The 12,447-nt window shown below is 45.5% G+C and overlaps 1 protein-coding gene across 2 annotated transcripts in view; it reads left to right on the top strand.

The window, feature by feature from the left end:
- The first annotated feature begins 319 nt into the window (after positions 1-319).
- Positions 320-12,447, top strand: part of HIVEP1 (HIVEP zinc finger 1) — a 285,145-nt gene continuing 273,017 nt past the window's right edge. The window contains exon 1 of one of the 2 annotated variants that reach the window (XM_068236903.1): positions 320-573. The gene's annotated coding sequence lies outside the window, so the exon portion shown is untranslated. Of the gene's footprint in view, positions 574-907; positions 978-12,447 lie in introns of those variants that run through there. The other variant, XM_068236902.1, reaches the window with a different exon arrangement.

Here is a 12,447-nt window from a genome sequence, read left to right on the forward strand (position 1 = left end):
TTCGCAGAAGATGAAAAACTGCAGTAAACAGTGCCCTTTCAAATATGGCCTGCATTGTTTCTGCTTTTTGCTAGGACTACAATGCTGCCTCACTGTCAGCAATGCTCAATCCTTGTAGCCTCTGAAGCCTGCAAAAATTATATTGTATTTTCCCCTGCCTGTGATTATTATCTCTTACTTTAAGATATTCTATAAGTAGTTAGAAAATGTGTGCCTAGTGGCAGTAGAGCTGAGCAGTGAGGGGATTTCCTCAGAAGCGGGCAGTACTGCTACTGCTGTGGGCTCCACAGAGACAGCCCCTCGCTCCTCCCCACATGATCCCTCAGCAGCAGCAGCTTCAGGCCAAGGGACCAGGGATCCCTGCTGCTTTCACCGTCCATTAAAAGAACCAGAGTAACTATAAAGCTGCGGGAAATGTACTATGTAATGACTAGCCCCGAGCAGGGCCGTGCACTAACGGGGAAACGTCATGTTCATTATGAGGTGTAGGAGAACCCACGTACTCCCGTGACAAATTCAACTTCCTAGAAAATCTCCCCACAATCCCCTCCACGGTCCTCCTTGGAAGTTCTGGTGAGTGTCTCGCATTGTTTTGTTCTTGTCTCAGTTACAGTAAGGTTCCATATGAGCCCCTTAGTAGCGCTGTGGCATGTGTTGTGCAGCTCCCCCTGGACACGTGACGCCGTATGTGGAGCGATGCTAACACAGGCAGAGCGTTGTACGGCTAGAGGAACCTCCGGGATCTCCGGCTGCCCTAATGAGGATGTGCGGCAGAGCTGGGAGGAGGGCTAGCACGAGTCTGCGGCAGGGAATTTCCGACATACGTCAGCACTCCAGGCTGTTCTGCAGTGACAGGAAGCAGCGTGCTCGCTGCCTGACAGCTTTCTTTTGTGTGTATGACTGGATGGATGGGTGACGTTGCTGCGTGCAGTACACTCCTCCTCGGGAAACGACAGGCTGACCTCACCATACTGCAGGTAATCTGGTCGTGAAAAGTAACCTTATACTGGACGGCTGCATGGTGAAACCCCTGCATTTATAGATAATAATATTTACCGTTTCCCTGAAAATAAGACCTACCTTGCGGAAATAATTCCTTGCATGAGATTTTTGAGGATGCTCAGTTGTGAGCCCTAATCCAAAACAGCCCTAGTTAAAGTTACATTTCATTAAAAAGTCAATTGAAATAGTGTCTTGGCAACTACTGTACATAAGTTAAAACCAATTGGCGGTAGAATGCAGTAGGACAGAAAGACCCTTTAGCAAGGAAAGCAGACACCCCTAAAAGAATCGTACTCAAAAGACCTCACAAAACAAAACAGGCTGGATTGCGGTGCGATGTAACAGCTGTATTATAACATGGAAAATTGCACTGCAGTGAGGACTTGTGCACACCAAAAACCGCTAGCGGATCCGCAAACGCTAGCGGTTTTTGAAGAGGTTTTTCAGAGAGATTCTAGGCATGTTGAGAGGGATTTTCTAAACATGCCTAGCGTTTTGTGTAGCGCTTTTTTATATTTTGTTACAGTACAGTATCTCAAAAATGCTGCAGGACCCGAGTTTGCATTTGGGAGAAAAACAAGCCACTCTGGTGGGTACAAGCCCATTGACTAACATTAGCCAAGTGGTTTTCCCCCAGAAAGCGTTTAAAAAAACCCACTTAGAACGGCTCTTGGTGTGCACCAGCCCTAAAACGCCTATGCAATGTTTACAGTGCAGCAGGTGCGATCTCACAGAGTGTGGCATCCCGATGTGCTGCATGCAGTGCATTACAGCATAATGCCTCTGAAGAAGCTGGTTTAACCCAGCGAAACAGCTGTCAGGCACTGGGTACCCCCACTGTTTTGTACCTGCAATCTTCCAACTGGAATAAAGGGATTTTAAAGAAGTGGTGCCCCGCTGTTTTTCTCTTCTTTGCTGTATCATACAAGGAATCGTTGGATGTGCACGCTCTGTGTCCCAGATCCGGTTGTTCTGCCCTGCTGCATTTGGTGCCAGGTACTGTTCTTTCGCCTCTATTGCACAGCATAATGCGTGTGTTAACGGTGACAGTGAAGCATGCATTTCATTGACTATGTGAAGTAATGTGCATAACGTGCAATTTGACTTTTCCAATGTGTTGCGTCACTGCTTTTACAGAGAACGCAATGCAAAGCCCACTGTGAACATAGGGCAAGCAAGTGACTGTTTCTCTGTAAGTGTTGTTGCATGGAAAAAGGAAATAAGCTCTAACGCATGTTTTGGAGCAAAACGTATATAAAACCATTATTTTTGTGGAAACACCAGTATTCTGACTTTATCAGAAGGAATTAATGGTGTACATATATGAGCACGAGGTCTCTTATAGAATACATTAGGAGTAAATGCAGTTATCAGTTTAATGGAACTTATTTTCTCTTGTGAGCTGCTTTTTGAGAGGAAAAGTTAGGCATGCAACATTTGCATTTCATCCAAAATGCCATTTGGTGCATGAGGTGTGGGCACATGTTAGCAGCGCAACACAGTTCAGTTGAATTAATGGTTTACTGATGCTCATCAGTACAAGTCAGCTAAATATCTTGTTGGCCCTCGTCTTCAATCTGGCAGCATGGAGGAGGTCTAGAAGTGGCATGGTCGATCTGATGACCTTTCCTTCGTTTATTAGCGCCGTGGGAAAGATCTTTAGATTACTCCTGCCACCCCTAGATCTCCTCCACACTTCCAGAATAAAGATGAGGACCACCAGGATTTCCCACGACCCCTCCCATCCAGGCACTTGCTGCTTCAAGCTCCTCCCATCAGGGCGCCATTACAGAACCATCACCTCCAAAACCACTAGGTGCAGGACTATCTACTTTCCAGGGCTGTGGAATTGGTACAAATATACGGTAATCCAACTCCGATTCCTCGGTTTATGGAACCACTGACTCTAAGGGATCGAAGTTGAAACAATTTTGAATACTCGGTCTAAAGGTGGCCACTAATGATCCAATTTCTAGCGAAAAATGTTTGAATTTTAAAATCGTTCATTACACCATCAACTAACCAATTCTTGCTTCCTATCTATCACAACCAACTAGAAAATACAAATTTTGGTTTGACCAAAATCAAATCGGACAACTATTTTTATAATCGTTCGTAATCGATTGTGCCCATCAATAGAGATTATTTACAACCAATCCGATCAGAATTTCTGATCGCTCAAATAATTCTTTTTCGCTAGAAATTGGACCGTGAGTGGCCATCTAATTACTAAGGCTGTGGAGTTGGTACAAAAATCATCCAACTCCTCAGTTTATAAAACCTCCGACTCCAGATACATAAAATTGCTCCGACTCCTCGACTCCAACTCCACAGCCCTGCTTCTCCACCAAGCAGTCCTCGTGCTAAACTTCAGTTTCCCCTCGCAAGGTCTTCTCTTCTTCGGCACTCTGCACAATTCCCTAGCTGCTCACTTTAAACTTCCTAGGACCCTTGGGCAGTACTGCTCCACACCTTGGTTTTTGTCCCCCTATGTTTAAATGTATGCTTCTCATGCTTGTCTCATTTGTATGTCTGTGTTGTTTGTCAGTGCTTTCTCTGTCATATGTACTATTGCCAATGCCACGTGAACCACAAATAATTCCAGGTACAGCCCATTGAAAATTATTGGGCCACTTCCACCTAATGCCTCGAAATAGTGCGTGTTTGTGTCTAAAAATAAAAAATAGGACCTGCAGCATTTTCTCCGATAACAGATGTGTTCCATCATAGAGGAACATAGCACCGCTCCCCACAACTCACCCATCTGAAACATTATAACTGATCAATTGGCCCCCCCCGCCTAGAAAATAGCTCTACGGCCTGGAACCCACTAGGAGCGCTTTTCTGAGCGCTTTGTGATTTGAAAAGCTCTTGCTAATGTAATGCTATGAGTGTGATCCCACTTGAGGGATGTGACTTTTTTTTTTCTTAAATCCCCCATAGCATTACATTCGCAATTACAGTGTATCTGAAAAATTAAGGAATGTATGTGAATAATCAAAAAAGGACAGCAAATGCGAACATACTACGAAGCAGATATGGGGACCACAGTGAAAAATGCCCCTGCAAGTGTGTTCCCTGTCTTAGGACCTATATTTTCACTAGTATACTGTGTGTTTTGTTTCCAAATTTTCATATGCAAAATGAATGTGATTTGGAAAATGCATGCGTTTTTATCTGTGTTTTGCACATCCAATTTTTAATCTCCATAGCAACATGACATCACTGTTTTCTCTTCAGAATGTACAAATCTTTCACCTATCAATCACTGTAACTACTCAGGAAACAGGAAGAAGCATGATGGATAGGAAATATAGATTTCATGTTGAGATCTATTGAAAATCATTGTGCTGTGTTTGGTAGAAATAGGACCCTCTGTGATCAGATTCACACCAGAGAGGGATCTGCGTGGCAAAGTGGGTGGCCACCTTTACGTGGCTGAAAATGGTCACAATGAATGGGTTTTTGAATTGCATCTGAATTAAAAATATCCAGAAACAATCGCACAGCTGCCTCATATGGTGGTGCTTGTGATTGCATACATACGAATCAGCTGCCGGGAGATTTGGGCGCAGGGTAAAGCTGATAAACGACTCACCCTGCTCCTGCACAAGTCCTGGCGGCCCTAATTATTCCTGCACAAGTCCAGGCGGCCCTAATTATTACTGCACAAGTCCTGGCGGCTCTAATTATTCCAGCACAAGTCCTGGCGGCCCTAATTATTCCTGCACAAGTCCTGGCGGCCCTAATTACTATTTCCCCCCCCCCCCCCCCCCCAGGTCCCTGTGGATAGTGGGGGAAAAATGTAATTTGTCTGCCAGCTACTGCTGGAGGCCGCCGAGGCCGCATTGTTTTTATAGTAATTTGTGATACATCTTTTGACAGCGCCCAAATTACTCACTGAGCGCCGCTATAGCTGTAATTCCTATTATCCTATTACGGCCTATGGTGACGACGCCTGTGCCCAAATCTCCTGCACTGTTTTTACTTGTTTGCCTATAGAGTGCCTACTTTCATGCACTGCTGCCAAATCCTCTGGATTTATGGATTGGCATGCTCATCCTGTCTCCCCTATGTTTGGCCTAGCTAGTATACACTTAGGTACCAAGCATCAACCAGCAGGCTGTACAGCTTTTGAAACATTGCAGGGAGTATGCGGCACTTAGAACAGGTAAATATTAGGCACAGCTGGGATTTTATGGTACCGGCAGTGCATTACAGGGGCTAGATCATTTTACTGTATATTTTGAGTTGAGATACACTTAAAGCACTTCTTAGGCAGACGAGGTCTGCAAAGGAGTATGCCTTTGTTAGAGAATGAAACACACCTAAGTCCTGTTTATGTTTGCTGTTTGATCATGACAGGTGTACTTAACATTATAAGCACTGTGGAAAATGTCACCTTTTAGTCTGTTCCCACATCTTAGTTAAAGTTTGTGTTTCCCAACACACAATATGTACGTTTACATGCTACATAAAATACATTTTATTCAATAGTGTGTGTATGGTGTTCAAAATAAAGAGTGGTCTGTTACGCAGTATTAATTACAAATGCAGAACGGTCCATTGATAACAGAAACACATTAGTGAAGGTCCATGTTTAATATCTTGTATTGCAGAGAAACACAAACTCATGTACAGTGTCTAATGCAACTTCTAAAGATGTAATAAGGTCTATATGGCACCTTTTAAAAAACCTTAGTCTTCATATAGGGCCCTTTTCCACTAGCTGCAATCTCCTTTAAAAAGTGTATCGCAGCCGCTTTGACGATCGCAGCAGCACCGCTATTTACATGTTAATCGCTGTGCTCATTTTGCACTAGTGCATTTAATTTTTCCTGAATCACAATCTCCTACCTGCGCGATTCTCGGATTGATCGCTGAGTGGAAATTGCAGGTTGCACGTTCGCAGCACAGCATGATTGTGCTTGTGATAGTTTTTCCTAGTGGAAAAAGGCCATTAAGACATATTACCATTTAGCATCCATAAAAGTAACCTTAATAAAGGTCACCAAATAATGATGTTGTATATGTTTTGGTCCAGATATTGTGTTTTGGGAGGGTTTTCTTGCCTTTTAGGAAGACAATGCAAGTGTGTTTTTATCATTAGGAAAGCATGCAGCTTCACTGTAGTCTGGTGGTTAAAAGTTTTCCATGTAGCTCATAATTTTGTAGGGAAGGCTCTAACCAGCTGCCCAGCCTAAGGATTTCCTAGCAACTGGCAAAAACACTAGATAACATGAACATCATCCCTAATTACAGTAACAGATGACTTTCCATTGGCACTGCAAAAAACACAGATTATTCAGAAAATGTAAAATGATGTTTTTAATGTTTTTTTTTAATCCTTATCAAGCCCCATGTTGGGAATGTGGATTCAGGGCTGGTGCACACCAGAGCAGTTCTGGAGCGTTTTTTAAAATGCTTGCAGAGGGAACCCGCTTGGCTAATGAAAGTGAATGGGCTGGTGCACACCAGAGCAGTTTGTTTTTTCCACAAACGCAAACTCTGGGGCTGCAGCATTTTTTAGATTTCTGAGGCGTTTCTGCCTCAGTGTTAAAGTATAGGAAAGTGGAAAACCGCTCTGAAAAACGCTAGATCAGAGCGGTTTTCCAGACGTTTTTGTTACAGAAGTTGTTCAGTAACAGCTGTACTGTAACAATATTTGAAATCTGCTACACAAAAACGCTCCAAAAAACGCTAGGCATGTTTAGAAAACGTCTCTAAACATGCCTAGAATTGCTCTGAAATCTGCTTCAAAAACCTCCTAGCGTTTTGCAGATCTACTAGAGGTTTTTGGTGTGCACTGGGCCTTATTGCGGCCCAGTAATGCTAGGTACAGAGAATAGATTTTTGTCTGCCAAATTTAAGATGGATTGGTCGTTTGTGGAAAGGCTGTTTGGTGATCTGGTGTAATTACAGGTGCACTCCAGTACCACCGACAACGTCATTAGTGCACCATCATGTTGGATAACTAACAACCAACTTCTTTGTTGATGTTTACCACCTAATGTCTCACCCCCCTGTAGATGCCTAACCCCCCCATCACCTATCACTCATAAGTGCCTAAAAAGAAGACCCCCTCTACTCAATGCCTAACCTTAACCCCCTGGTAAAATCCTAACGCTAATGTAACGATCGGTGTCAACACACAGAGAGAATCTGATTATTGGTGATCTGCAGTATCGGCAAGAATACAGATCTATACCTGATTATGGATGATCTGCAGAATCACCAATAATACAGATATAGCGCTAACCTCTGGACATATATATATATATATATATATATATATATATATATATATATATATATATATATATATATATATATATATATATATATATATATATATATATATATATAGTGAGTGTTTGGTGTAACAGTATAACTTTGAGCAACCCACCTGATGAACAGGTGACCCTAAGCAGTACAGAAGATACTGCTATGGAGGGAACAGAAACCTTCCAGCAGCCTGAGACTCTCCAAGGGGAGTCAGGCTGAAGGTAGGAAGGAGCAGAGGGTGAGTGACACCTGAAGGTGGATGTCACTGACTGGTCTTGGAGACTATCTCTTAAGTGGAGAGAGATAGCTCTCGAGGTCGGGCAAGCCAGGTCGGCAACACACAGACAGATAAAGTACAAAGACAGAAGGCTGATTCGGTATCCAAGTCAGGCAGGGTTTGGCAACGAGATATCAGATATGCGTGGTACCAAATCAGAAAGCAGAGGGATAGTCAGGAAAGCAACAGGTCATAACAAATAACAAACAATGCCTAGTCTTGGGTGAGAGGTCCGTGGTCTCTACACCCTGGAACTAGTCTGATGTATAACAGAACGATAATACAAGTTCCCTAGTCTTGGGTGTAAGGTCCGTGGTCTCTACACCCTGGAACTAGTCTGAAGCATAACAGAATGATAATGCAAGTTCCCTAGTCTTGGGTGTGAGATCCGTGGTCTCTACACCCTGGAACTAGTCTGAAGTATAATAGAATGATAATGCAAGTTCCCTAGTCTTGGGTGTGAGGTCCGTGGTCTCTACACCCTGGAATTAGTCTGATGTATAACAGAACGATAATACAAGTTCCCTAGTCTTGGGTGTAAGGTCCGTGGTCTCTACACCCTGGAACTAGTCTGAAGCATAACAGAATGATAATGCAAGTTCCCTAGTCTTGGGTGTGAGGTCCGTGGTCTCTACACCCTGGAACTAGTCTGAAGTATAATAGAATGATAATGCAAGTTCCCTAGTCTTGGGTGTGAGGTCCGTGGTCTCTACACCCTGGAACTAGTCTGAAGAATAACAGAATAATAACACAAGTAATCTGGCTCAGTGTGAATTCCCAGGTCCTCCTGGTTCAAACACACTGTTGAATCTGACTAAGGTCTGAGTGTTTCCACGTAGTGATCGCAACGGCAGACAACTTGAGAGTGGCCAGCAGTAACCATATATAGTGCATTGCTCTCTGGCGCCACCCTGAAGTGATCAACCAATGGCTACCAGCTCTGAGGTCAGCTGACCGGCCTGGTCAGCTGATCCCTCCTTAGCCATCATAAAAGTTCTGCCTTTCAGCGCGTGCGTATTCCTAAACCTGTGTGAACTAACAGGCTCAGCCACACTAGCTGCACGCTGCTGCGTGCCAACCGCCGCGCTGGACGCGGAACCAGCCGCCTTGCTGTCATTACATGCGGCGGCTTTTCCGCGTTCTGCCATGTCACTAGATGCACGCTTCCGCGTGCAGACCGCCGCGTTGGACACTGAATCAGCCGCCTTGCTGTCAGTACACGCGGCGGCTTTTCCGCGTTCTCTTACAGCTAACCTAGAAATTTGGCGCCCAAACGCCAGATAGTTGTAGCTCCTTCCAGACCCCTTCAGGCTGTGGGCTCCCTTACCGTTTCCCCAGGCTGATCTGATCCTCCACTGGCCGTCCCGGTAAACTTGTATAGTCATGTCAAGCATGTCTGGCCATGTTTGTGCACCCGTTGCGGTCCTGTGGCTGGGAATGTTATGCGCCTTTAAACCACCAGGTGCCGTCTTCAGCACTTTCTGCAGCTCCCAGCGGCTTTCCTGCATTCTCCATGTACGACTCCCGAAGTGTGCATGTGAACCGATGCTGGACAGGTGACACGCCCGGAGCCGTACCTGGATGCAGGAAAGCTGCTGGGAGCTGTAGGAAGGAAGAGTTGAAGACGGAGCCCGGGGGAATTGTTAGTCTCTTTGGCTGTGCACCAAAAAGGAACACAGCCATCTAATAGATGGCTGCCGATCATGGCACCCAAATTTACGTACATTTGAAAATGCAGCATGTACAAATGGGTGTGAAATAATGGTAATACAATTTTGGTAATTTATTGATGTTCTGTTATCCACTATGAGCGTGAAATAATGGTAATAGAATACCGATAATTTTACTGATTTTCAATTACCCACTATGGGTGCAAAAAAATGGTAATAGAGGCTGTCATTTTTTTGAGACACTCTCCACAATTCCAAGATCACCCAATTTGCCTTTAGCAACATTTTGGATCATTTCTATGCAAAGACTTGTAATAAAGCCTTCTCAAGACTATCATATGTCAGGGAATTTTTGTGCCACCCTTATTACATATGATATTGGTGTAGGTTACAGAGATCTGTTAGAAACTACCTTTAACCACTGCTTTTTTTTTGTATGGAGCACAGTGTATTAGCAGTAGCCAGATTCTTTTCAGATTTTCTGTTGCTGTTACCAGTGACCTTTGTAAGATCCTCATTCGTCCCAAGATTATCTTCTCTTTATTTTCTAAAGGAGAAAAATGTGAATAATGTAAGCAGTAGTTTTCAGATATTTCCTAAGAATTATAGGCTCTTATTCAATTCACTTTTTTTCTTCCAAGTTTTCCCCTAGGTGCTCCCAGTGTGGAAACTTGCTGATTCTTTCTTCTAAAAAAACCCCTCCATGTTTCTTTAGTAGAGGGGATGACTTGGAGGACATCATCACGATGGACTGCATGGGAAAGGTCATATTGTCACTGGGGCACACTACACTAATGTAGTTAGTCAGCTGTGAGATGCTGTCAGGGAAAAGTGTCATAGAAAGGCATTTTGTTGGCTCAGGACCATGTCTCCAGCCACACGGCCCAAGTTGCCATGGCTGCCTTGCATTTTGCTAAGTTTTAAGTAATTTATTATTTGCCCTATACACCTAAATATAGAGTTGGGCCGAACGGTTCTCCTGCGAACGGTTCCATGCGAACTTCAGTGGTTCGCGTTCGCGTCCCGCAGGCGAACCTTTGCGGAAGTTCGGCTCGCCCCATAATGCACATGGAGGGTCAACTTTGACCCTCTACATCACAGTCAGCAGGCCCAGTGTAGCCAATTAGGCTACACTAGCCCCTGGAGCCCCACCCCCCCTTATATAAGGCAGGCAGCGGCGGCCATTACGGCCACTCGTGTGCCTGCATTAGTCAGAGTAGGGCGAGCTGCTGCAGACTGTCTCTCAGGGAAAGATTAGTTAGGCTTAGCTTGTTCCTGTCTGGCTGCATACCTGTTCTGTGAACCCACCACTGCATACCTGTGCTGTGAACCCACCACTGCATACCTGTGCTGTGAACCCACCACTGCATACCTGTTCTGTTCAGTGGACCCGCCACTGTATACCTGTTCATTGAACCCACCACTGCATACCTGTGCTGTGAACCCACCACTGCATACCTGTGCTGTGAACCCACCACTGCATACCTGTTCTGTTCAGTGGACCCGCCACTGCATACCTGTTCTGTTTAGTGAACCGCCACTGTATACCTGTTCTGTTTAGTGAACCCGCCACTGCATACCTGTTCTGTTCAGTGGACCCACCGCATCAGTGCGCATACCTGTGCAGTTAAGTGAACCCGCCACTGCATACCTGTTCTGTTCAGTGGACCCGCCACTGCATACCTGTTCTGTTTAGTGAACCCGCCACTGCATACCTGTTCTGTTCAGTGAACCCACCGCATCAGTGCGCATACCTGTGCAGTTAAGTGAACCCGCCACTGCATACCTGTTCTGTTCAGTGAACCGCCACTGTATACCTGTTCTGTTTAGTGAACCCGCCACTGCATACCTGTTCTGTTCAGTGGACCCGCCACTGCATACCTGTTCTGTTCAGTGAACCCACCGCATCAGTACGCATACCTGTGCAGTTAAGTGAACCCGCCACTGCATACCTGTTCTGTTCAGTGGACCCGCCACTGCATACCTGTTCTGTTTAGTGAACCGCCACTGTATACCTGTTCTGTTTAGTGAACCCGCCACTGCATACCTGTTCTGTTCAGTGAACCCACCGCATCAGTGCGCATACCTGTGCAGTTAAGTGAACCCGCCACTGCATACCTGTTCTGTTCAGTGGACCCGCCACTGCATACCTGTTCTGTTTAGTGAACCGCCACTGTATACCTGTTCTGTTTAGTGAACCCGCCACTGCATACCTGTTCTGTTCAGTGAACCCACCGCATCAGTGCGCATACCTGTGCAGTTAAGTGAACCCGCCACTGCATACCTGTTCTGTTCAGTGGACCCGCCACTGCATACCTGTTCTGTTTAGTGAACCGCCACTGTATACCTGTTCTGTTTAGTGAACCCGCCACTGCATACCTGTTCTGTTCAGTGGACCCGCCACTGCATACCTGTTCTGTGAACCCGCCACTGTATACCTGTTCTGTTCAGTGAACCCACCGCATCAGTGCGCATACCTGTGCAGTTAAGTGAACCCACCTACCTACGTGAGTGCACGCAGTGTGATATACCACTCCGTGCATACCCGATATGGACAAAACAGGTAGAGGAAGAGGTAGTGGCAGAGCCAGAGGAAGGCCACCCGGCAGGTCTGCGCGAGGTCGTGTAAATGTAATTTCGTGTGGACCTGGCCCACAGTACAGTGCTCGGAAGAAGGCACGTCCCATCACCTCCCAAGATTGTCAGGACGTGGTTGAGTATTTAGCGACACAGAACACCTCATCTTGCTCAGCCACCAGTGCTACTACTAGCACCACTTCCGCTGCATTTGACACTTCGCAAGAATTATTTAGTGGTGAAATCACTGATGCACAGCCATTGTTGTTACAGCCAGATGAATTTTCACCAGCTCATATGTCTGAGTTACGCGGCAACATTATGGATGTAACGTGTAAGGAGGATGAAGGACCTACTGATGTTGGTGCATGTTTGGATTTGTCTGAGGCAAGCGAAGCTGGGCAGGATGATTACGATGATGACGATGATAGGGATCCTCTGTATGTACCCAATAGAGGAGATGAAGAGGGGGACAGTTCAGAGGGGGAGTCAGAGAGTAGGAGGAGGAGAGAAGTTGCTGAAAGAAGCTGGGGCAGCTCTTCGTCAGAAACAGCTGGTGGCAGTGTCCGGCACCATGTATTGCCACCTATGTACAGCCAGCCAACTTGCCCTTCAGCATCAGCTGCTGAGGTCCCC

The sequence above is a fragment of the Hyperolius riggenbachi genome, chromosome 5, assembly GCF_040937935.1.
Source record: "Hyperolius riggenbachi isolate aHypRig1 chromosome 5, aHypRig1.pri, whole genome shotgun sequence".
NCBI lineage: Eukaryota > Metazoa > Chordata > Amphibia > Anura > Hyperoliidae > Hyperolius > Hyperolius riggenbachi.